We start from the raw sequence: 26,327 nt of genomic DNA, 5'->3' as shown, positions 1-26,327 counted from the left end.
TTCGTTTTGCATATAATTATAGATAAGATCTGTATTTTACAGTTACTCAGGAGCAAAATCATATCAGTGTCTGATAGAGAATTCTGATCATGGATAAACAATACAAAGCAATCACCAGACCATCATCAGCTCCTACTTGATTGTTGCTGCACTTATTCATTCGACAACTCCATCCCAAGCCCATTTTGGTGTCACATGACAGGGCTTAACCACTCGTGAAACAGCAAACTAAAACTCCACCTGTTGACTAAAAACATTTGTATCAGACCACAAAAAATATCATGTATGTTTTTTGATGACATGGACAAAACTGCTGGCTTGAAGCTGGCTCCGGTATTTAATGTGGAAATCGTATTTTTTATAAATCCCAAGTGAGGTGAAGTATCTAGCCCACAGTAATTGTTGTCAAGCATTCATACGACCTAAACAGATAATATACCCTAATGGATGCACATACAGCTGTCAAAACAACGTAGCCAATATAGCATTCGGAGCTTGTAGTATTTTCACCTGTGTGATCTTTATTTTAGTGCTAACATACCGGCATCAGGCATTTTTCTGCCCCAGGGCCTTCATTATTTAGGTAGATGATAATGAGGTTTTTCCACAATATGCTAGTGTCTATCAAAAGTCTTCTAGGTATCGTCATGAGGCTTAGCGGGCTGTATTTTAACCATTAAGAGTGAAGCCACAGTGTATGAAGCGAGCTGATGAGGGCGGCTTCACCGTGCCTTACTTGATCCCCAGACAATTACAATTTCATTGTGAAAAGACCACCTACGGCATCATTAAGACGTTGTTTATTCAGCCGATTTGTCGCTAATTCCCATGACAGCTCGAATTAATATTGCATATAGCACGTCCCCACATCATTAACTAGCTTCAGACTTTAATGGGTTACGTGCAAAATATATGCTAACAAACACCATATAATTGATGACCGGTTATATTTGGTGCAATTTTACCAAGTGCCATGCCGTAACAGTAAAACGCGGGAATGGATTTAAATGGCGCCTGTTGAGATGAAAAAGCAACAATGGCTGGACCGTGCCAAGCGAGGCACATACGGTGGCGAGTCGTGCCGTTCACGAAACCTGTAATGGAAAAGCGGCAATAGTTTACTTTTGGCATTCATCTGTGAAATGCAAACCGTGAAACATGGGAAGCTTGCTTCATTTGGCCTTTTGCTGCAGAGCTCAACCTGTCCATACAATACCAATAGTGGGAAAATGAATGATGGGGGTGAGGAAGTAAGTAATGGCGGTACGGAGGCAGAGAGCAGATGTTTTGGGACCTCTTCTCAGCCAAGTGACTGTTCAGGGTCTCTGCCACTTTGTTCTACTCCACAACATCAATCTCTGTTTTGCCATCTGTGCATTACTCCTTCACAAAGCTATTAATTGTATTTTTTTTTCCCCCTGGGTGTTTGATTTAATTCTTGCCTTTGCCTTTCTAATGCCTCTTTATTTCTTAATGGCTGAGTCTATCCTTGACCACCTGAGGGGCATTACAATACGCTTTAACTAGCTTTTTCCACCCCCCTCCTAGAAAATGTTAATTGTTATCAAATCCTACAACAAAGGCTCAATTTCCCAAGGTCACAGTTGGCTGAGTTTTTTTATTTTTTTTTATTTGACAATTTTGACGTGAAGTAAAAACAAAGTGACTCTGTGTTTGTAGCCTTGCTTTCGGCCATTAAGAAGATTCCATAACGCGTAGGAAACCAGCTGGCAAAAAAAAAAAAAAATTGCTTCTGGGTGGCTTTCTGCCGCCCTTCTCATCTTGCGTGAGGCATTAGTCTCAATATGCAGCACATACTGTCCTCTCAAGCACAACAAGCCTCACAGGCTGAAGGCAGCGAAACAGTGCACGAGGGCGCTAACTGTTTGTTTCACTTGGTAGATATACAGCCAAATGTAATGCATTTAGTTTTATAAATGTATTTTCTGCATATGCGGATTCACGCTCCATCAATTTGAAATGTTTGTAGACTATTAAAAGTTGCCTCATTTTTCTTTGCTGCGTCATACATTATGATCATGTACTTTATATCCTGAAACTGATGTATTTATACCAAGCTTGGTTTACAACGCACTATGCTCGAGTGCCCTTTAAATGTTTCATTGAATGCTGGAACAAAATGTAAATAGCGTAAGTATGAATATTGCCGCATTTTAGCACGCAAGTCAGTTTGGTTGTGGGCGTAGGCGTACAATTGATTGACAGACTTTCTGTTATACTCGCAACTATGTATTGTTTCTATTTCATGGTTTGATTAATTGTAATTTGTATTTCTTGGTTCTCGGCTTTGGCTGCATAGACTACACAACAAACTGACAAATAACTAGTTTTGAAATCAGAGACTAGTAAAAATGTTTTAAATATTAAAAAAAAAGATGAATGCTAAACATTTTCTAGAATTTTGTATTATCTTTTAAAACTGAAGACAATTTGTAATTTTATTATTGACACATGAAGTCAATGGGCAATTTGTCTTCGCAGGCCACATAAAATGATTTCATGGGCTGTATCTGGCCCCCGGGCCTCAAGTTTGACACCTTGGCCCAAGTGAATACACCAGTGTTAAGTGAAGACTGTGTTAACCTGTGTTAATTAAGTGGGCGTGTTTTATAAAGACCCTTGTGCACACAGAAGTAGTAGTAGTTCTTACAATGAGTTGTCTGCTAACAGAGCTGAGTGTCCTCCCTGGCTTTCTTTATTTTTATCCACAGAGTTTAATGCAATTGCATTTGGCTACTCTGGCAAAGATTTACTTCATAATATTGATCTTTCTTTGAGCACAGTAAAAGGAATAAACAGTAGAAATCATGGAATGCTAGCTCAGGTGGAGGTCATCGGCTCTTTCAGCGTTTTAAGGTCAGTTTCACCCAATCATATCAGATGTAAAGACCTTATAGCAGGACAAGGAAAAGGAGACTCCTTGGGTTAGATGCTTATTATTCGTGCAAATGTCATCTGACATTTTCACCGACACCCCACTTGGTACAACTTGGAGTGTGTGACCATTCAATTTCTTCTCAATTCTGACTAAAATAGATCCAACATATTAACGCAAAAAGTTGCAAGATTGTATGAGTATGTAAATAAAAAAAATACTCATTGCAAAATGTGCTTTATCTGCTGTAGTCTGGGAAGACTGTAAAGATGAAACAGTGACAGAAGCTCACCTGGAAAACAACCCTCTGAGCTGACGTCCGGATGCTTCCTGCTTGCAAAGGCTTCAAACATTTATAAAACTAAGCTAAAGGCTGTGCTGCAGCAAAATTGACTACCTAATTATTTAACAGTTAGTAGCAAAGGGGGGGGGGGGGAAGTGTCATACAGCAGTATACCTTATATCTGACATAGCATCAGTATAAAACAGTGAACCGGGAAAGATGTACACTCCATGATCAAATATGAATAATTTATTAGGAGCCATCATATTGAAAGCCAAAGAAACACACTGGTAATATTTTTGTGAACCCCGGTGACCAGTATATATATATAATTTGTCCCTAGATTCCTTTTGCACCCAAAACCTGAACATAGAGGCAAGCTGGCCACCATGAACACTCCACTGGTGCTGAGTGCCCAGAAAAAGAGAGTCCTGAATGTGTCGTTAATTATTAAAATGTTGAAGTACCCATCAAAGCTTTATTTCCATTCATCTGAATTTACAGATTACGCATTGTCATCTAATTAGTACGGTGAATGAGCCTGTCAACTGTACAAAGGCAGAGGCAGCCCAGAGTATCTCCAGGCCTTCCTTTGTTAGACTTATCTCATTCCAAGTACGCGCGAGTGCGACAGTGCGTTCACACGTGTGTGTGTGTGTGGTCTCGTCTCATACATGCCCTGCCCACTTTATTCTCACTTACCATATTTTTCTGATTATACATCACTTTAGAGTACAAGTCACATAGCCATAAAATACGTAATAAAGAGGAATAAGTCATATAGGTTGCACTGGAGTATAAGTCACATTTTTGGAACACAGCAAGAGCACAAAGACTGGATGAATGGAAGGCAAAAGGGCAGTTGGACCAAAACACAGGGAAGTTGCGAGATTGAGCAGGAGGGGGGCAATCAAATCAATTGCAATCTCTCGTAACAAAATGTCCAATTACATATTCAACACCAAAAAGTTCGCTTTCTGAATGAATACTTGAGTTTCAGTGAGCATGACATAAATTCTTAACTTTCATGTCTTTTGAGAGTCAGGTGGGATCCTCTTAACTCCTCTTGGAGGTTACTGCAGCTGAAGTCTGCCACACATTCAAACACAACCTCAGCAACAGCACTGCTGACTATGCTTAATCAAAAGCTCCTACCGCATTCAAAAACGTCTTTCAAAAATATCACGACAGGCAGAACAAAGGCAGCCGCAGTGGTTAAAGATGTCCTTGCTCCAAAAGCAGTGGGTGATGTTCTCGAGACCCTGAAATGAGATCAAATCCAACCTGCCTTTCTGCTTACACACTGATAGCTCAAATAAAGTCAACAGAAACAGGAAGATGTTTCCCCTTTGCGGTTCCAAATGTAGGCTCACAAATAAAATGTGAAGGTCAAAAGTGCTTCTTTTGAAGGTTTGACAATGATGATGATGATGATAAACACAAATAAAAATGAACAGAGTAGACATTACATGAAAAACAAAACGAGTGATTGACTGAATTTCACATCCATTTTATTTTATGTCAGAGTCAACAGTGAAATTTCCATTGTGACTTTTAACATTGCAATTACTATTTTTAAAAAGTAGCCTTTTTGATTATATGTGCCCTGTATTTTGTCTGACAGGCTGGATTGGCTCTCACTTAGGCTCCCACTGAGACATGCTTTCTGCTTTACTAAAAAAATACTTCTGTGAAATTCATCCCGCAGCCAAAACCGGCTAATAGACGCTCAAACAAAACTGAGAGCATCACAGTCTGCTGCACTGATTGATTGGTGAACATTAAAAGTCACCTGCCTTTTATCCTTATGCGACTATTCGATCAAAGCGAGGTCGATGTGCCCGGCTGACATCAGTGCTCGTGGAAATGGCCTGTCACAACTTTTCTCTGCTCTCGTGTGAAGTGACACAGCCTGTCTGTTTCTCTTTGTGTGTCAAGGTACTTTCCATCCGGCCACATGCACGCTGCAACAACGCTGCAGGCTTTTCATCAATCTGAAAACAGAAGCTTTCAACAAAGATTGAACTAAAAAAATGGTAAGCTTTTTATTGTACGTTTTACATGTATAACACTTATGATTTCTTCAATGCAATGGCAAAGCTAGAAGGGGGCTGCAGGGGGCATTGCCCTCCCTAAAATATGTTTGCACCCCCATAGGAGTCAGGCCAAATAATTGCCTTTTGACTATTTTCCAAGAATTATTTGCTATATTATCCCCCTTTTCCTATTATAGGAACCTATAATGAATGTTTCTCAGGTTTTTCTGAAGAATTTTTTGAGTTTAAAAAATATATATAAGAATCTTAGCTCTGCCAGTGCTTATTAATATTGTAAGAGCTTACAAATTTGTTGTATATGCAAATGTGGATGTGTGAGTCATCAGTTGAACTCCGTGGAGTCACAAACAAGTAGGTCATTCGACTTTGGAGTAAATAGATTTCTACATTACATTTTTTACATTTCTGAGAATCTTGTTTGATGAATAAGGAAGGAACAAGGCAAGGGTTAGTGGATGAAACACAAAATCAGTACGGTTAGAATACAACTGCAGCTGAAAAGGAATATTCATAGTTATTCAAATGACTTTTAGAAAACACAACAAAGAAAAGGTTTCACGACTCAGGAAAGGATGAAATGACATCGATTGTGACTTTGCTTATAAATATTCAAAGTTTTGTACGATTTGTAGTCTTCACATATTGAACGGTTGGTATTGAAGGCCATTCAAACAGTTTTTCACACACGAAATGAGGCTCAGTTTTGTGAATTCCCCTTCATACATATGCCTTGAATACAGCATTTATGTGTGTGAAGGTTATGAGAGCTGAAGTAGAACTATGTATCCCTAAGGATGTGTTTGGCTCTTTGCCTAATACCACACAACTGTTTTGAACAATCCTTTTTACAGGATGGACCAGAGCAACGCATTAACCTCTGCTCTTCGTGGGCTGCTGATGCTCTAATACATTTAATTATGTCAATGTTTTCCTCTTTCTAACTAAGAAGCATTGACTTTCTCTTTCCAAGGGGGTTTTAGGTTGGTAATACATGATGTACCCAAAATACAACAACAAAAACAAAAAGGCGGTTCTCTGTTTTTCTTTTGTGATAATGACAACCCTGGAGATCAAGAATGAATACAAGGCTACAGCGGGAGTCTGCAATTATGATGGATGTATGCATGGTGTTGTGTGGCAGGCCATCACACCCTGTAACATAGTATTTAAACTTCACTACTAGGAGTCATATTTATCATGTGCCATTTATTGCTTGTCAATGGAGAAGCACAAATGAGGTGACCATATTGATAGCCTATCTATCTATCTATCTATCTATCTATCTATCTATCTATCTATCTATCTATCTATCTATCTATCTATCTATCTATCTATCTATCTATCTATCTATCTATCTATCTATCTATCTATCTATCTATCTATCTATCTATCTATCTATCTATCTATCTATCTATCTATCTATCTATCTATCTATCTATCTATCTATCTATCTATCTATCTATCTAATTGTGTATTTATTCATTTTTATATGATTATTTGGTTATTTTTTATTGTTATTTTATTTTTACTGGTAGTAGTAGTATTTATTTAGTTTACAAAAAGTTGGGCCTTGTTTCTTTCAATATACACCTGAGGACAGAAAAAATATACCTTGAAACCTGGTATTTGTTTTCTATGATTTCTCCAACTACATCCATTTCAGTATATTAATGGAAAAACAATTAGCCGAACATAAAGGCCACGTGCAACAGGTTTGACAAGAGGAGAGCACTGTGAGTAGGGACGAAGGCAGCGGTAGGCCAGCCCAAGCAGTGGGATTCATGTATTCATGAAGTGCCTGTATGCATGTCCCGCAGGGCGCTTTGTGTAGTCAGCTCTCTTTAAAGACAACAGAATATTCTATTGAAAGGATATCAATTTTTAATCCTAAATGGCATTCCCTGCCTGTTTCCTATTGTTTTTTCAAGTGAGTGAGTTGATATGGCTTTATTGTTCCCATGTAGCTTTTATTATCTGGGGGCATGGTGTTATGATGCCTCCCGTGTGCCGACTTTGCCTTTTCTGCCTCTCTTCTCCGATCCTTTCCTTCTCTACGCTTTGCCGCCTTCTGACTTGTTCTTTTCATGCACTTGCTCATGTTATTCATATACTCGCAGCTTGAATATAACCAGATTATACTCAGGAGATTTTGAAGTTGATTCAAAGAAAATACAACAGTTGGTTACTGAAGAAAATGCCAAATGTCAGTAATTCATTTTTGGGGGCGAATTGGCTTGCCTCACTGAATCACACAATTGCCAGTTTATTTTTGAAAGACGACGCGCTGCGGCACCTCTGCGGCACGAGGCTTTTTTTTCCCCCCCACACTGTGATGAGAAAATCATCCTTTTTCTCCTTGGCCCAGGATGATGTTAATTCATTGACTTAATGAGATATGATTCCAGCAGTCGCAGGTGTGGGCAAAAAGCAGGTGCTGCTATGCGATACTGTCAGAAAATGCATGTCCCTCATCGCTCCGCAAGAACCTTGTCTACCTGCTGCCGCAACCTTGCGAAGTGAGAACTCTGATGTTTTAATTAGGAGTGAGTGTGTCATTAATTACATATATCGTTTACACTCGTATCAATGTCTTGGCAAGATTGGCTTGTCCTTTTTTGGCTCCGCCCCTTCTCCTTTCTCTTCAGGTCAATGCAGATTTAAAATACCAGAGAATTTAAGTCTATTGCCTTCTGGGGGGAAAAAAAGAGGAAGCAAATTTGTTCATTTAATGGATCATGTTAAGTTCCATTCATGGAAGTATATATCGCTGCAGCAAGCATTACGCGGTCCAATGAGGAGGCACGCTTGAAAAGGGAGGCCCCTGAGAGCTCATCCAAATGGTCATCATTTAAGTGAAAGCAGGATTGCATGCAGCGCCGATGAGTCTCTTCAGTGACTTGGGGAACAATGAAGAGAGCGATTTCATATGAAATGCATCTTGCTTCATTACGCCACCTAATTTAATTTGTCCCTTTTGTACACGTGAGTTGATGAGGTCAGAAGGCTGTGCAGAAACCTGAGACGGAGGTTTTTGCTGCCAATAAAATGATGAAGCTGTACCATGAGAAGAAGAGGAGTATTTGGAATATATCTTGATGTTTCAGACCGGGAGCCGAGAGTTGTACGGTCAGACGCCAAACTGTGAGCTAACTCGTCGGCTACTCTGCTGCTCATATTCTAATCAGATTTTATGATCCAAACAGAGTCGCGCACTGGTGCCAAACTCAAGGCCCGGGGGCCAGATACGGCCCACCACATCATTGATTGTGGCCCGCAAAGACAAATTGTGCATCAAAATTAAATGTCAATCTTAAAATTACGAATTGTTTTGACTTTAAAAAAAATAGCTCTATTTTTAACAAATTCTATTATCATTCATATTTTTTAAAATATGTTAACAGTTTCTGTTTTGAAAACTCGTTCATCTAGTCATTCACTAGTTTGTTGTGTACCGTACACAAAATATAAGTCATTTATTTGTGTTGGCAATTTCAATGGCCTTTTGAGGCAAACTATGATTGATGCGGCCTGTGACAAAAATAAGTTTAACACCCCTGGAGTAGCGTATTTGCGATTAAATTAGCTGCCAAACTTAAAAAAAAAAGATCTTATTATTTTAGGCATTGTGATTTAAAAGGCTACCCATTGAATCCCAAGTGTTGCTCAAAGAAATGTATTTTCATTCAGGCCTCTAGCAAAATACCCCGTTTGGTTTTGTCACAATTTTATTATAATGGTCAATTACTGTGGTGGTTTCGGTGAGAATAAAAAAGTACAATACAATAACTAGATACCTTTTGTTGGCAGTATTTTCAAACGTGTGTTCTTGATATGTTTTTAAGCGTACACCTGCTGACTTTTTGAATTGCAAAACGGGCTGAGTAAACGAGGGCGCAGCAGTCGGTGATGACGGCGGCAGTGTTATTTCTGATGAGATCACTTAAATAATGGAATGTCTGTGTGCATCAGCTCTTACACTGCCACTGCTGTCTACTTCCAAATAGCTTTATGATTACTGCACCACACGCCACAGTTAGTTAGACTGTAATGGTAGTCAATTTGTTTGAAAAATAGGCCATAACCGCAACAATTTTTGCTTTATGGTTCTCATTTGTGAGCGCACCGTATCAGATTTCTTTCTCCAGAATCACTCAAATTGAGAGGCATGTCGAGATTGTATTTTGTTTTTGGTTTTACATCTTAAACAGAAGTAAGATAGACAAAATGTATTGTTGTGTCCGTACTCATCACCTGGAATATTCTCAGTGGGCTCAAAGGAAGGGACAAGATTGATGACCTCCTGCCACTATTTTCTGTGTCTCTCCTCGTCATTGGTTTTTTTTTGACAACCTGCTCATGACACTCTGACGCGTCTCAGTGGTGTCGAGCAAACGTCAAGTCTCGATGTCAAAATATGAACAGTATGATGAAGAGGACTGTTTAGATAACCGTTGTAATTGGCTTTGACCATTAGCTAGGTTGACTGCATCATGCAGTTGGGAGATACTGAAAATCAACGACATGGCTTTGATTTCCTCAAATCATACGTCAAGGATATGTCACAGTCCATTCTATCACCATGCAGATTCAAACCATGGGGTTAAATATCCCGATTTTGTCAGAGGACAGACAACTCATAAAAATCACTTTAGAGCATGGCCTTGTATGACAATTAGCTTGAGATGGCCGAGTAATTAAATTAGTATGCAAAGTAAAATAAGGCCTGTCGGGCATATAATCCATATCCATTGTGCTGCAAGAACATTTTGTATTGTTAGTGATTAGAACGCAGAGTCATTAACAAGCCCGGCAATCAACTCCCTCTGCAAATAAAAGAACATAATGCGAGAGAATGTGGAGGCAAATAGCTTGAGCATTCTCAAAGGATATATGCAGGGGACATGGGCTCAAAGGTTGGTGCCTGATACTATCACAATCTTAGATGTGATCCTGTCCGCACATAGGCAGAAAGGTCAGTGTTTGGAGGTGGCATCAGCAAAAAAGTAGCACTGCCCTTGAGCTAAAGAAAATAAAATGGAGTTTGCGTGGTAACGGTACTACTTGGTCAATACATGACTTGAGCTTCGGTACTGAAGAGGGATTAAAATCTGAAAGCTGCAACTCTTACTTTCAGCCTGGAAATATTTTAGCGGTATTCCAATCTATCATAATCAGATCTTATTAATGTTGTGCTAATTGAGAAGGTTTGTTAGTCGGTAAAGTACCTGCATTTTGACAAACGGTGACTATTTGTGCTCAAACTGTATTCTGAGACGAATCAATATCATTTTAATGGAAGCAAGGGGACCCTAGGTAAAATTTAACTCTAAAATATAGAGTGGGATTCAATATTTTTTTTAGTTGAGCATAGCATCTGTGTATTTCTATTCTTGAAGGTCAGAGAGCCCATCAGAGTGGAGATACAGATGTACAATAGTTCTGCTTCCTCATTGTGTTCTTACCTCCAAGCAAAAATCAATCAGATCTTCATAACAGTTCAATGTTTACATTTTCAATTCGCCAAAGGCTAGTAAAATGATGTAAAAATGAGGTCAAGTTGGTATATGTCTGTGAGCATGTTTCCAACTGCAATAATTAATCAGTTTTACTGCTCAATCCCTTGGACCACCACGCCCTGGGTGTGTCTCAGGGGCTCCATGTTGGAGCTGCAGCTGCGCTCCAGTGTAAAAACTGGCACATCTTGATTGTCGAGCTGTTGCAAGCCTTGTTAATTTGGGGAATTTGGCTGTGTACCACGGTGGGCGTTCCAGTCTGCGCCCGCTGCATTGGACTATTTGATGGCTTCAAGCTGATGAAACCGCGCTCAAATTATGTGCAAATATTGGTGCTAGCGTGATTTGAGTAAATTTGAGGTGCAGGAAGGCAGATGGATGTGCTCTGGGGAAAATGTGTGGTGGATATCATAAGTATTTTGTTCATAAATATGCCAAGAGCCATTGGTGTTCTTCTTTGTGTCTCGTGTTAAAAACTGCTCCCGGGATGCAACCACTCCACAATCTCCACAATCACAACTGTATGGCTGCAAGCACAATACAAGCTAACAGGATCACAAGCCTCTGTGGATCCCGAGCTGCCATCTGCGAGGACTCGGTTAGCCCAAAAGGAGAACGACGACTAAAAAAATAAGACATGGAGTATACAGTATATTGGGTCGCCAAACCAGGACTGCAGGTGGGCACGTAAATAATTGTCAGTGTTCATATTGTTTATTCACGCCGCTCACTATATCCCCCACCTGCATTGCCCGGTTTCCTGCGTTCGCCCGGTGGCTCTACAAGTGACGGTGGTTCTTTCCAACATACTATCATGGTCGAATTGGTACCACAGTCGGCCTGTTGTTAGTGCGACCGAACATACCGTTTCCTCCAGCCTGGTCCGACATGCAAATGAACACATTCAATTCCTGATGTCACTCGAGAGCCAACTGACAACCATGCATGATTTCTCTCTCAAAGACTGATTCCTCTGTGTTTTGGGCCTGATCAATTGTACTCACATGTGGTTGCGTGCAGCAGGTTTCCAAGCTGTCACTTATGTGAGTCATAAGGGGATTTAGTCCATTAATATCCAGGTGATTTGTGATGTGAACTGCCTGGTGACACGTGTATGCCAATTTTCCTGGATCTGCACATGATTCTTTCATTCTGGCCAGTACTGTCGGTTCCTCAAGGGAATATCTTGAATGGGTGGCTGCTAGATAACAACGGCTACCAATTATAACCATGGCTCATGACACACTACATTACAGCCATGTACTTTGGAATACCCAAAACGTAGCCTAGAAAAAATATATGGCTGAATGTGGAGATGCCTAACATTGGAAGCCAGCGCCTTTGAGGTAGATGTGCTAACTCCATGTAGGTGCGTGTTTTACTCACTTTTTTTTCTTTGTCTCATATCCTTGGGGCTGCAGGGGCCATTCTGCTGTCCTCGCAGCACATTCTAATGAAAATACCTCAGGAGGCTCTTTTCTTAGTGGCACTGCCAACACTCCTATCATCAGTCCCCCGAGCGTTCGTCACTGAGCTTGTACCTGCCTTGGAAGGTGGAAGGCACTAGTAGTGCGGTAATGTGATTGTTTGCTGCTTGGGATCCTTTTGAGAAAGTATGATTTCAATGGGGAAATTATACGTTGCGTAAAAAACGGACCAGAAAAATGTGAAAATGGAGAAATACATCCTATAAAAGTACTGATTATTACGGTCACTGAAAAGGGAATGTGGGAACATCGATGAAAGCGCTGCTCATTTAATATCAGTGGGAAATTTGTTGTGATGCTGTTTGAGATTCATTCACAGCCTGGCAACAAGAATGAACCACACACCTAAATATCAAATGTAATTATATTGATTTTGAATTAATTTAAGTGCCACAATGAGATCAGTCAATGGAGTTGACCACGGAAGCATATTCAATTCCAATTTGCGTTAAAAAACAAGAGATGGGCCTGAGTGACATATATATTCTGTAACAGCATAAACCTCCTTAAACACTTTAATTACTGACTTAAATAATATTTAACAGCATGTCGAAAAAAGACAATTAAAGCTTTTTTTTATCGTCTCACACCTTGGTATATTTTCATACACAGCGTGCGTGTGCTTGGGCATAAAACCATGCACAGCTTTTGAGCACAAAGGATCATCTTGTGTTGTTATTTATTAATTATACTGCAGAAGAAAGAAAATCGGTGAGCCAAGGACTGATATTTGTCACCTTTGCAATAATGAACTCACAGATTGAATTGTTTTTTTTTTCTATTGAATTTTGTTTCATTTGGCACAATCGCAATACTGTTCTGTGCTCTGTAGTGTGTGATTTATTAGTGCAGTACAGATGTTAACTACCAATTCATATATCCGACAAGATAATAAGGGAGTGAGCCTGGGGGAGCAGACAACAAAGGACACGTAGCCAATTATTTCTCTCCCAACTCTGACTCTAGAAGAGGGAGTTTTGTTTTGTCCTATGCAACATGTTACTTCTTACATACTAAGCCACATTTCGGGTGTGACTGGAGACTACTGGCAATCGAACTGTAGTTAGTTCAGAGTTACTGCTTGAATACCGACTTGATGCAAATAACATTTTCTTTCATTGTACTAAGACAGTGAGCGGTGTGCTTATTAGAATATGCTTGCAGTTGATTTCTTCAAATTCCCAAGATGAATAAAGCAATTGACTATCCTGACAGCCATGCAGTCGTATTTTATGAAAAAGTACAACTTACAATTCATCAAGCATCAATTTGAGTTACTATATACTAGTATTATATACAGTAGCAGTAGTGATGGGAAAATGAAGCTTTACATTTGCGTCATGAACCAGGAGTTGTATTGTATGACTTTCTCAATGGCACTTTGTTCGATATTGCGCTGAAAGCAACTGACTTGCCATTTCTCAAACCCCTTTATTCCAAGAAAGTGCCATCTACAAGAATCGATTCTAAATTCGAAACAAATCTCTTTCATAAGGTAGTAGATTGCTGAAATGTTCATTAGGATCATAAAATCAAACTAAGGCATTAACAGCTGCATTAAAAAAAGTGTTCTCTCTTGTGACTGCGCTGGTTCAAAAATGATTAATGCTGCAAAAAAATGCATTTACAGCAAGCATAAAATTGAACTAATGCATTAACAGCTGTATTAAAAAAGCTTCTCTCTCTCTTGGAAATGCGATGGTTAAAAAAATGGTTAAAAAAACAACAACGTACTTTTCTACGAATTGAGATTTACCTTCACATTCCCCTAAAATACAAGTGCATATTACCGGAATCGTATTAAACAAAATTGTAGGTGTGTGTTTGTGTGTGTGCATGCCCAGAAAAGCTCAAGTCTGTGCACGTCGAACGATTGGCCAATCCTGCTGCGATGGGGCTTAATGTCACTCCTGCATTTGGACAGGGGGGGAAAAAAGTCCCAGGCATGATTATGAAAAATGAGATTGGTTTTTCAGCATGTTTAGCACATTTGCAATCCCTTGGACACCGGCAAGAGATTCTTAGAGAAAGTAGTATGTCTATCACTTTGCTCGTATGCAGTTACATTGTCAGGGAAATTACTTTTGGATATGCGCAGTTCACAGTCAGCTTCATGTTTGATGCAATCTGACAGTGATCCTTAAACATAGAGTACAGCCCAGATTTGAAACCAGCTGAGCTGTCTGCATAAAGTTTGAATAGCAGAGATCAGGAATGGGCAACTTTGTTGAGGGACACAATTGTTTTATTTGAGAGTATGAAGAGCCAGAAAAAACAAAATCACAGACATCAATGTTATGCGGCTTGGGGTGGCTGAGGATATCTCAGGGGATTGACAAAATAATATATATATATATATATATATATGAACCCCCCCAAAAAAAAAAAAATCTGAAAATGCTGATAAGCATTCATTAAATGTTCCCAAGTGGGGACAGGAGGAAATGTGTTAAAAAACAAAATAAACCTGAAAAAGTGTTGATTGTCTGCTGATGTTACTCACTGAGTTGGTGAGACTGATAAACCCGTGTTCAAAGAAATGCGCAAAAAAAACAATTTCTGGAAAGTTGTTAAATGCCTGCTGACGTTACTGCTGGCCTAAACAAGGACCAAAATTAAAGCAAAAAACAGTTGGCTAAAACTTCTGCTCTTGACCTGGCAGTCAGTGTTTACAATTTGTAACAGTGCCCTTAGGCTGGAAGCAAGACATGTAGTTGCGCTTCTTGGGATTGTCACATGCATAAATAAACAAACTCCTGATTTTTATTTGAATCAACACTTCTCTTTGGCTTCGACAAAATCTTTGGGACCCCGCACACTCGATAGTCTTGGGGCATTTTGTTTGTTTGTGGGTGTGGCTCTCCTCCGGCAATCTTCATTGCTGATTCACTGCAGCGACTCAGTCTGCCTGGCAGGCATCAATCAACTCTGCAGCCCGGCAGTTCCATAACCTGAGTACATGATTTGCTGTGTCCGGCTAATGCTTTGCTTCTCTCTCAACCTTTTCTTTTACCGCAGTATGCCAATCTATCTGTCCACATTTTTGTTTTTTTTCCTGTGAGGTCTCTTCACCTCCTTGTTTGTTTGCACCTCGCAATCTATCTGTTTGCTTTCCTTCAGTTTTCCACCTAACTTGTCGAAATAACTTTTGTCACACTTTTTTTTGCACGTTTATATAGAAAACATTGGTTGATGGGATACAATGGTGTTGTTTTCACAGTTTTTGATAACCGGGGATGCAAACAAATGGCATCCCGTAATAGATTGAAACCATCTGTACTACTTTTGGGAATGAGGCTTATGATTGGATTTCCTCCCTGCATTAAGACTCTGTTTGTGCTTTATTAAATTGTAAAATTGCCCAACATCCTGGCTCTTCTACTTCATGTATGTTGTGTTCGGGTGAGGAATACAAATGATCAGAGTTCTCAAACATGTGTCAATAAGCACTCGCACACGCACACACACACACACACACATGACAGAGCCACAGCTGTTTTACCAGAGTTATTGTTACAATCATCTGACATTTAAGCAGTTGGCCATCTCCCAAATTGACTGGGCAAACCAATCAGCTCATACCCTTGCACCTTTTTTGGATCACCAGGAGCCACAAATCTCCCAAATCCCCCCCCCCCCGTCTTCACCCAAACTCAGGCTGTCACTCAAAGCCACACACACACACATACACACTCAGGCCAAACAGTCACGCTGAGTCGATTCACCCTTTTCGACTGAATGCAATTCAATTATGAAAAGAAAAATGTTGAATAATCACAATTTAGTGAATGGAAATTAAATGAGATGCAAATAAGCATGCTCCTATGCATTTGAGGCATTTTGTCACACATAATGGTATAATGTTGATAAGGGAAGTGAGGCCAAAATAAATGCCTAAAATAAGCTAGTGCGAGTCTGAGAAGCAGAATGAAATATAAGCATCCAGAAATGTTTTGGAATTTGAATGTTCTTAATTTAATGTCTTCTTGCTGGATGTGGTTTCAGAATTAACTTTATTGGTGAAATATGTAAAAACATCTCTCTGGTAGTTTGATCCACAAGCAGAATGAATTGTCTAGTCGTGCAATAATCATGATAGCCTACAAATGACCGTTCTCTGCATCGTCTGCGTAAATGTCATGTGATTTCACACAATTTCAAGTGACCAATAGTGTCGTTATAATGATACAGAGATGATTGCGCAAATTATGCAAAGAGCTCTTTCAAGTGTCTCGTGGTGTGGCATGACGGTCAGTGACGGTTATGCAAATTTACAGAATGGCAAAGCTACAATAATACTGTCACACAGGGAGATGTGAAACTTTGGCAAATGTGTGTCAGATGCTACGTTGCAGCTATGAATAAAAAGATATGCTAGTTTTTGGCGACCATAGATTGATAGCACCTACCTGAGGGAAGGAGGTTAAAGAGGTTCTACTCTCAGCTCATGTGGACAGTTTTAAAATATATGACAAAAAGTTTTCATGTTGTTTTTAAATTGCAAAATAAATCATTTGAGTCGTGCTTTGCCTCCCTGCTTTCCTGCGCTCGGGTACTTCACCTTTTGTGACCTCCACCACCATGAAAATGTAAACCCTTGACACCAATTAAAAATATGTATTTTTTTTGTAAATTTAAAACTCAGCACATTGTAAAATTAAACTTTTCAAAATTGGAGGGTAGTGTGATGTTTTTAATCACTTTCTATTGCACACGTTTTTGATGCTGCAATAGGGAATTATTTTATTTCCAAATATATAAATACATATGTTGGATTGAATTGGATTTTTTGGTCATATCCACCATTAAACATGTCTGTTAAATTAGGCTATTTGACTGACATTCTTTTAAGTGGGACATGACATTTAATTTTTTTTAAATCTAAACAAGAATATACTTTGGATAATGTGCAAATTGCCGGCATTATGCAACACGTAAAAGCGTAGCATAAAGTGTAAAATTGCTCTCAGCCAAATTACAAGCTTTTTTTTTTCCATGACAGTGAGGCGCGTCCAAGAGCCCAAAGTAATTTTGCACACCACTAAGACATAACACGGTGTTGCACTTTCACACAAAATTAGTGCCAGGAAAATTGGATTATAAAAAAATCATTTTTAATCTTATTTGTCAACAGATTAAAATAGCATGTTGAAAGAAGACAATTGCATGTAGAACAGATTATTAGAGCACATGGATTTTATTATGCAAGAGCGTGTTACTGTTGTATATTATATCTCGGGCACTTTCGAAAAGCACTATAGCTTGATTTCTAATTTGAACAAAAAAATAATGAAAACATCTTCTGCTCAATTGATAAGCACCAACAAATTCAATCTATTTTTCAAAAAAGCGGTAACTATGCCATGTAAACTGTTGGCGATGCAATGTTCAGTGACACGCTGGCTGACATTTTTTGCAACCGACACACACACACAGCCACCAACTAACTTTTATGGTGTCCAGTTTGTTCCATGTGTTGGAGTGTCTGTCCTCTCAAGTGGACCATCTGCTCGCTCCTGTTTATTTCCTCTATCCCCAGTTGTGCTCTATCCTTCTGGTGGTCTTCTGCCCTCATGCCAAAGAAGACGCCAATTAGAGAGCTTTGCAGGAGAGTTTTCACTTCTTCTCGCCTCTGATGATGTCATAGTCAGTTATCTTGCCTTACTTCATTTCTACTCCTCCCGCAGCTTTGATCATGCATTCGTGCCGAGTGAGTTCAAATGGGGAGTTTCAAAGTGTTTTCATTTACAATTTCAGTAATACTTCATCTGCGTAATAAATATGGAGTTATTGCTCACTCATTCTGTAATTTGATTGCAGTTTCCACTGATCACTGTGTAATAGCAATGTGATTGCAAACCTCATCCGTACTGTGATCAGATACGAGAGGTTGTTATGCCGCAGAGTTTTGGTTTCAGAGATGCTTTTATGATTCAGTTTAGTTTCAGGCTGAATCCATGGCTTTTTCGGTCAAGGTTCTGCTTTTTCTTGAGTTCGTTCCAATAACATGCCAGACTAATGATTACAGTTTGGTTGGGCTTGAAACGATGACAGCCTGACATTGATGGAAGGGTGACGCAGCCGCCGACAAATGACGGCGCGGTGGAATTGGGGCCCGGTTAATTGTTGGTAATTTTATTTGGTTTGCCAGAGTAAAATTCAATCCGCTGCTGAATGTGACTGCTGAGATACATTTCTGTAAGATTTGATTAGTCTGATTTGATTGGGGATACTCGAGGGTTAACTGATAGTTATTTGCAAGATGAGCAAGAGTCACTTGAGTAATCTACGTGAAGTTGTGACCTCTTTCCAGAAAGAAGCAGCAGCTGTCTCTCTAATATCGTAAATGCCTGTGTGCAAACAAACCGTCGGGCCGTTTCCTTCTTATGAGCACATCAAGAGCTGCCATCGCTGAAAATCATCTTCCTCCCAACAATGCAATTAAAGCGTTGGTGCTGCATCTAACCTTCTATTTACTATCCAAGGAGACCAATAAATTGGCCTCATATTTGTCACAATAAAAGAGCCATCATACTCACAGAGGTGGCTATGTGTAGATGAATGTTAATGCCGAGCATCTGTCCAATTAAAGTGGTCGGGTGGATGTGCACCCAGGGTACAGGCATGTCACAGTCTCTTGGTGACACCCAGACCATCCAGGAGCATACATACTAATTGCCTGCAAAGCTTTTACTGTCCACTCGCGAATCGTGCTCTCCTTTAAAATTATCTTCTCCTATTCCAATAAGGTTGGTCTGGACTTTCAATTAAAATGATGAAACAAATCAATTACCAGAGTTATTTTGGCCTTCTGCTAATGGAACGAGCTAGCATAAAACGTATTTTTATATGTGAACACATTACGTACGCAATGTGCCATTTTTGTCTGACTACCCATAAACTAAAATCTAGTTGGATGTAAATGTAAATTCATGGCAATGTAATCATTTTAATCTCTGGTGAGGTACACATTTTCCAAATTGCTTTCACTTGTGATGTGTGATATTTATCTGTGTGGACTTCAGCATTATGCAGCAACATATTTTGAATGAGGTGTGGCTAGGTGGCCAAAATTCAAAAGGGGCCCTACAAATTAAAATACAAATTCAAATTCTACAAATTAAAACTTTATTTTAAGCTGGGCATTTTGTTACAGCTCTCTTGGAGTCAAACTTAATAATTTATGGTACAAGCAAGAAAGTCGGCCATCCGGGTGGGGGGGCTCAGAGTAGAGCTGTTGCTTTTGCAGCCGTGTTGAGAGAGCAAGATGAGGTGACTGAGACATCTGCTTAGGATGCCTCTTGGACGCCTCCCTGGTGAGGTGTTGCGGGCACTTCCCGCCGGGACGAGACTCCAGGGACGACCCAGGACACGCCGGAGATACCGCGGGCTCTATTTTAGTGCTCTGCTTAAGCCCGGCGTGACATTCAGTGTAATTCGGCGCAGGGGAGGGCTCGACTGCATTTTGTACTTTTGCAGAGTAATGCAAGCCAGTACAGCGGACGTGCTACCAAGTGCGCCACCAAGCTGCCCCTATCTGATCTTAATATGGAAAATTTAATCAAATTAAATAGTAAGTAATAAAATTTACATGGAAAATGTATTTATGCTTAGTTTACTGTTGAGATTTTGATGACTTGTCACAAAATTATGTCATTTGGCTTCAAGTGAAATAAACACACCTGCTCAGCAAAGTTTTTTTCCAACTTAGGTTTGTCAAGAAATGTAGAGTTTATGTTCTAAATGAAGTTGTCTCGATGCCAATGAGCAGAATGTTCCAATCTGCTGTGAGACTGAAACAAAACTAGACCAGGTAGCCTCAGGAGGAGGATAGATTGGGGTGCTGACCTTACTGTGATGTCATGTTGACAAGCGTGATGGCATTTTGAAATAGATAATATGGAAAGGTTACACAGCTGCACTCTCAAAATTTTAAAAAGAAGTTCTGGAAAAAATATGAGCGGCTATAGGCGGAGTTCCTTTCACAAGCTTTATCACTGTCAGATAAACATGTGTGTCTACAAATTCTTCTTTATTAGCTGCTTTCAGCGAGCTTTAATCCATTTTTGTATTGCAAATCTAAATAAAAAAACTTAATGACATCACTGATTTGATTTGCATTTAAATGGCTGCCAAATGTATAAATCAAAACAATGCTAACACTGATTTGAGGAAGCACTATAAAAAGCTCAAAATTGTTAAGGTTGGAGTCACTTGCTCAAATGTAATTATTGCAACCAGAAACGTGTTTTCACAAGATTTTGTACTAATTTTGCAAGTGCCTAATTATTCTTACCAACTTACATAAGTATTAAGAATATTTTTGACCTTCCATATTTCTCTCCCATGTTCACACAGATTATTAATAGCACAGAGAGGCAGCAGTAGTGAACTATTCTCAAACAATTTTTCTACCAAAGTAAGGAAAAATATACAAAGGATCATCACTCTTGAGTACATGTAGGTTAAGGTCTAGACTTGCCCGTCAATGTGATTTATGAGAGGTTGAACATTTACACCTTGGCTTTCCCTTACTGTCTGACCAAGTCATTCATCAGGTTCCAAATAATGAATGGACTTGTTCTTTGTGCCGTGGCTAACAAGATGGTAGGGTCCTGAGAGTTCAGTAAAACGAGATTACAAGCATTGGTTAACTCAGGAAAAAGGAAACAACTCGTCCTGGCTTTGGAGCAAGGCACGCGGGTCCTGTGGGTTAAAGAACCTGATAAGGTAACATTTGTTCTTAAATGTGACCTTACATCATTAATCAAGCTGTTTCATGCATAGTATATCAAAATGAATATCTAACCCAATTTATGCAGTTTGTGGATTGGCTGTAACAGCAAACAAAAAGGATTGCAAAATGGTTGGATTTGAATTTGGCACCATTGTGATGTAGGAGTCATTATCTAAGTACCCACTTCGTGGCTACGTGACCAGCCGACTGGAAATATTGCCCTGTGACTGGGCACGATTCCGTCGACGGCCTGAAAAATTTTAATGCATCAATCCAATTTTAAGACACCCGTTATATTAAGTAATTAGTAGGCAACTATCGGCATAAAGCTTAAATACTGAAAGTACCACACGGTTGGTAATATAGCGTGAATGTTGGCTTACGGCTCAACTTGGCTTATATGTGCATTCAACGGTTAAGTGGTCCAGGTGTGAAGAAATTGTGGTTGCAGGCTCAATGCATATTCTTCTCAAAATTGCAAATGCACTGCTGACCAGGCAGCCAGTACACTGTGCACATGGTGACATACTGTAGCTTTAATTGACAGGCTGCTGCCTCCTATATAGCTGCAAGCTGCCAATGAGAAGTGATAGCGGAACAGTGTTGGAACATGAGCTGCTTGTTAAGCCCCATGCATGTTTCTAACCGTGGCAAATTCCTTTACCTGTGCATTTTGGTGCATGATAACACCCATTCGGCCACTTTTAATGAAATATACAGCAATGATAAAGATTTTGATTTCACACAAAAAAAAGGCAAATCAGTGGTACTGGAACACAATAGCAAACTGAGCATTTTAAGGCCATACCATAACTGAGACAAGAGGAGAAGCTAACAATATTTTTGAATATATGAAGCACAAAAAATGAAACATGTTGTAAAACTTTGCAGTGAATTAGTATACATAATTAATAATGATGACATGAATTACATTCACACTGATTTTAAATTACCTACATTCGATTACATTTCAAGGATGTCTTTCAGCTGCATTTTTCGTCATCTATTATGTGACTAATGGAATGTCTGCACTAGGGGCACTTGTTTAATTTTTACATTTCCGTTTTTTTTTCTTTCTTAACCAGACAGTGTCAAAAGGCTGCGAATTGAATATTTATCTATTTCTCTCAATTTTCTCTAAAAGGAGCAGGTGCCTCAGTTGGTGCACCATGGACTGATCACCAGTTAATCACTCAATGGACGCCTATCAAAGGAGACAAAAATTCACAGCGACAAGTTAAAAGTCTTCAGACAGCCTAACGCTCAGTATATTTTTCGGACAGTCAACTTTTGCCCCATTGTTTTTTTTTCTAGGCTACCACCAATGCTAACTTCATCATGGACTAAGTACAAATTTGTATTGGGTCTCATAGCCAATTAATTTCAGTACTTTACTACTTTTCAGACCAAAATGATTATCTAGTGCACCTAGTTAGATAAAGTTTTTGGTTTTCTAATTTTATCAACACCCCGACAGGATTTGCTCAACTGAGCTGTTTTCTTTTTATAGTGTACGCAGGGCAACATACGAGTTCCTGCAAATGTAAAATGACAGACCTAGCCAAAAGGATGACCCACTGGCAGCTCACTGTCATTTGTTTTCCCACGTGGATTAATTTGTCACCAACATTAGGGGTATCATCCTTCAAGTCAGCCAATGAAAGTCACGGGATTGGCAGATAAAGGGCACGGGGGATTTGGTTGGGGTAGACTCACAGGGCTTTGTATATATTAGAGTGTGACATCAAGCCTGAAGCTAGAGCTTAGCGCTCAGCTTCAAGGTAATGGATACCTGTCTTCTTAATCATGTCCCCATAGAGTTGGAGCATGTCAGAGAGCGGCGTACGTGGTTCAAAAGAATGCCGTAAATGCGAACCATGCATTGGTGTAATCATTTAAATGGTCTTTGTAAAGGTAGAATCCTTGATATAGCTTTTTTTGCAGGCATCTTTAATGTTTCGATTGGTTCGTGTCAGCCCAACACAAAGTAGTTTATGGTCGACCAATCAGGCAGGGGTTAGAATGCCAATGCTCTGTGGCATATCATATTTGTACGTAACATGTGCCATTTTTAATTATATCATTATCATTATTATTATTATAATAGCTATTATATAATTAATTTAATTTTTATATTTTATTATCTTTGGACAGGTCAAACTTTAGGAATGTCACACATTTTCTATATATGGTACAACTTGTGTGACATGAAATTCTTTGAAATCCTTCATGCAAATCCTGCGCTAATCCAGGCACCTTTAATGTGCCTATGGTTAAAATCTGGCTGCCCACTCAATGAAAAGTAACTACATACAAGCATAGATTGATTTTGCACTTAGCTTTCACAATTAATTATTCAGTGCATTTTTGATGGACCTCAGACTGCTTCTCCTTTTGCAAAAATAATCGCTTTGCCAAAACGTGTTACAAGTCTATTTTTAATCGTCAAGGTTGTCGGAATACTCGAGCTGTGTTGCAAACAGTAACAGAGCAAAGGAGATAGCTGACCCGCAGATTTTTTAAATAGCCAAGATCGAAATGTCAACAAACCTTCAAAAATAAATCCGGACTTGGGGATATACCTCATAGAATTTTTTTAAATGGTTCTAAAAAAAAAAAAAATGCAATTCACAACTGTTAGTGGCAGAGAGCAAGATGGCAGGTTCAAAAAGAAAAAAAAAATATCTCTTCAAGGAGTTCTTTCAAAGTCTAAGAATGAAAGCAAAGGTTTGTTTGGCATGCATACAATAAATAACTCGCTAGCTAGGTTAATATTACTTAGTAGTGTGTTGAACATGGAAAAATAAATACTGAAGAATTCATTTAAAAAATGCTGCACTGGGTATATTATAAGAGATGGTGCAGTAATGACACAGAATTATGCTTTCACTAAGCCTTTTTAATTCTGCCAATCCATCCTTTTTCTATACGATTTATCGTCAGCCAGGGTCATACGTGAGCTGGAGCCTATTCCAGCTGGTGTTGAGTCTAGGGCTGAGCCCCCCAGCTGAGGGTACCAGAAACAGCGAAGCCACATATAAACTGTAGGATTCAGACAGCTATATAAAAAAAAAATGCAAGACAAACTAGCATCTGTTTATAAGGTCATAGTTAAGGTATTTCATTGACGCTAGTCAGGTGATTTCGGCACCTCGCATTTTGGTCAAAGGTAGAATCCTGGTCGGTTATTGATCTTATTCTAGTAATATGAGACACATTGGTTGCTATGACAACAACTACTTATTTTTCTTCTTCTCTCTTCTTCAATTTTCTTTTGGCAGTTCGCAAAATGATTTTGTATTCTACCTTTGGCCACGAAGCAACGAGGAAGTAATTCTTGAAGACTTTCCCTATACTAGCACAGATAAACTCCTTCTTCGTATTGAGTAAATGCAAAATAAAGAAATTAGCGTTTTTAGATTTTGAAAGCAACATTTTGAAAGGAATTATTTGATTTCAGACTAAAAGGAAAAAAGAAATAGTCAGCTCTGTGTTGGTCTTAACTACCTCTGTAGTCTCCTGATAGTGTTTGCTTTCACATGTGAGAAATGCAGTGCCTATATTATATTGGCTGACTATGACTGCACAGATGAATCATGTAGTACTGCAACAAAACGTACCGTGGGACTCGTGTTAACGAGGAGTGTGAGGCCAACATGGAACATAAGTAACCTAACCTTATGCTTACTATTAACAATTGAATAACCATGCCATGGGGACATGCCATTGTGCCTCCTCTATAGCAGTGAGCAAAAAGAAAAACATAGTTTTATAAAATTGTTTTAGTATCATTGTTTGGTTCATTCAAAATATTTTTTCAAAGTGTGGGTGTTTTTAATCTTGATTTGTTCTTACAAAATGGAAAACACTCCCATAATAAAAAAATAGCTTGTGAATACTCAAACGTTAAAAACAAAAATAAATCTCAAACGTTGAAAAAAAGCTATTCTGACTTTTTTAGGATCATTAACGTTGTCGTCAAAGAAGCCATTCTTCACACTTTTGAGTGCTCAAAAATTTGTAAAAATAAATAAATAAACAGATAAACGCGCATTTATGTGGAGACACCAATATTTCAGATTTGTGTGTGTGTGTGTGTGTGGGGGGGGGGTGACAGGAGGTATCTGCCTGACCTCAGCAAAATATAATGAGTTTATTTATTCAACTTTTTCATATTTGACCTACAATAGGTCAAATAAAAAAACAATAATGTAATCAGCGACTGTTTGTGGCTAATATGCTGACATGACATTAACATGTATTTACAAACTAACCCATTCTTTTGCAACATGCACAAGGCAATCCTATTTGATGACCAGCTTTCATGCTCCCGTGTGTGTAAAACAAATGTTCCATAACCATGAATCCCTTCGTCTTGTTCCAGCATTTAGTTAACTGACATTAATAAGCGCTCTGCTTCCAACATTTAGCCACAAGGTGAATAACATTCTTCATCACCCTCCTCTGAATTCTGATTCTCCCGCCCAGATGGTGTAATCTTACAACCCCCCTCCTCCACATGCTAAAGACTCCGATGGAGTGTCACCCATGGGCATGTACGGTGCATACAGAAGCCAGGAATATCTGCATTCCTATTATAATATGCACACATTTTCATGACATAAAAAAAATACTACATGAGCATCTGGCTTATCATCATCATGACAGGACACTCAAAGCACAGCTTACTTTTGGTATTACTGCCATGCCACGTTTTGCTAAATAGCATTAACCAACATGTAGTACTTGGGTTTAAATATAATTTAGGGAGCCGTATGGCGTTTGCAAAAATCTTGGCACTCTGTGAATTCTTGTAATAAGACAGGTTTTTTTTTTCTTTCTTCAAAAACAACTAAAGGCAATTGTGATTGGCTTGTATGAATGAAAGCAGGATTTCTTTGTCTGCTCCAACTATAAAGGTTTGTATGTATTAAACACAACCAAAACTAATTTGTGTAATTATCAACTCACCTATTATTTTTCTCACAATGTGACACATTGTATGGGTTGTTGTGCTTTTAATTGCTTTTATACAAATAGTTTGGTCTCTGGTGTATGTTTGGCGACCAACAATGTATTAAATGTATGTACTCTTGCTAAATTAGTCACTCACATAAGTGTACGGCTCATTTTCAGACTGGATGCAGAAGGTAGAACATGGCAGGTTGCTATTTTGAGCAATACTTTCTAGAATAGAAGGGTTGGAAATGCTGATCAATAAAACGTGCTTTGACGCTTTAGCCACACCCTTATTGAAATAATAAACCACTCTGAAGAATGTTTGAATTTATTACTAACACATTGCAACTTCTACAGACATAAATTAGATTTATGATAATTACAAGAATCAGGAT

At 39.0% G+C, this 26,327-nt stretch overlaps 1 long non-coding RNA gene across 2 annotated transcripts in view; it reads left to right on the top strand.

Moving 5' to 3' along the window:
• The window catches only part of LOC147059654 (uncharacterized), a 63,195-nt gene that overhangs the window by 5,693 nt on the left and 31,175 nt on the right, over window positions 1-26,327 (top strand). The window contains exons 1-2 of one of the 2 annotated variants that reach the window (XR_015065699.1): window positions 2,683-2,877; window positions 5,118-5,215. This is a non-coding gene — a long non-coding RNA (uncharacterized LOC147059654). Of the gene's footprint in view, window positions 1-2,682; window positions 2,878-5,117; window positions 5,216-26,327 lie in introns of those variants that run through there. The other variant, XR_015065700.1, reaches the window with a different exon arrangement.

The sequence above is a fragment of the Syngnathus leptorhynchus genome, chromosome 3, assembly GCF_054491065.1.
Source record: "Syngnathus leptorhynchus isolate UIUO chromosome 3, UIUO_Slep, whole genome shotgun sequence".
NCBI lineage: Eukaryota > Metazoa > Chordata > Actinopteri > Syngnathiformes > Syngnathidae > Syngnathus > Syngnathus leptorhynchus.
This window is presented reverse-complemented; position numbering and strand designations above follow the sequence as displayed.